Below are 561 nucleotides of genomic sequence, written 5' to 3' on the forward strand. Positions count from 1 at the left end.
TTCTGAAAGCTTGTAAAACCAATTTTGAATTGCACGACCCACTCCGTGCTTATGCCAGGATTTTAACCAGCACGTTTGATATATCAGATCCGCTTTTCAGCATTAAGAAAGCGATACTCCTCTCTCAATAAGTGAATTATTGACATAAATACATAAAATCAGCTGATGAATTTAGTTCTGCAGCTGAACAGTTTTAGATCTCGACACTTAACAAACTCCTACCTATCGTGACTCGGCACAAAAATTTAAAATATTGGTTCCGTACGTCATGCGGACCTGCGCCCCTCGTGCGGATGGGCGGGAATGGAGGGTAAAAACCTTTGGGATATTAAAAAAAACTTGACACACTTACGATCGCCCTTCGGCCTTTTTTATACAAGAATGTTGAACTTGTAAATAAAAAATAAAGACATTTATATAAAGTAGCAAGGCTCCCGGGTAGGGTTGCCAACATTTTCTAAGATATTTGTAGTACTTAAAAAAAATTAAAAAAAATATAGTACACTTCAAATATATATGGTATTTTATAAAAAAGTAAAAACGTGTTTGTATAAATCTTTT

The sequence above is a fragment of the Rhagoletis pomonella genome, unplaced genomic scaffold, assembly GCF_013731165.1.
Source record: "Rhagoletis pomonella isolate Grant_MI unplaced genomic scaffold, Rhpom_1.0 Rhpom_scaffold_00436, whole genome shotgun sequence".
Lineage (NCBI taxonomy): Eukaryota > Metazoa > Arthropoda > Insecta > Diptera > Tephritidae > Rhagoletis > Rhagoletis pomonella.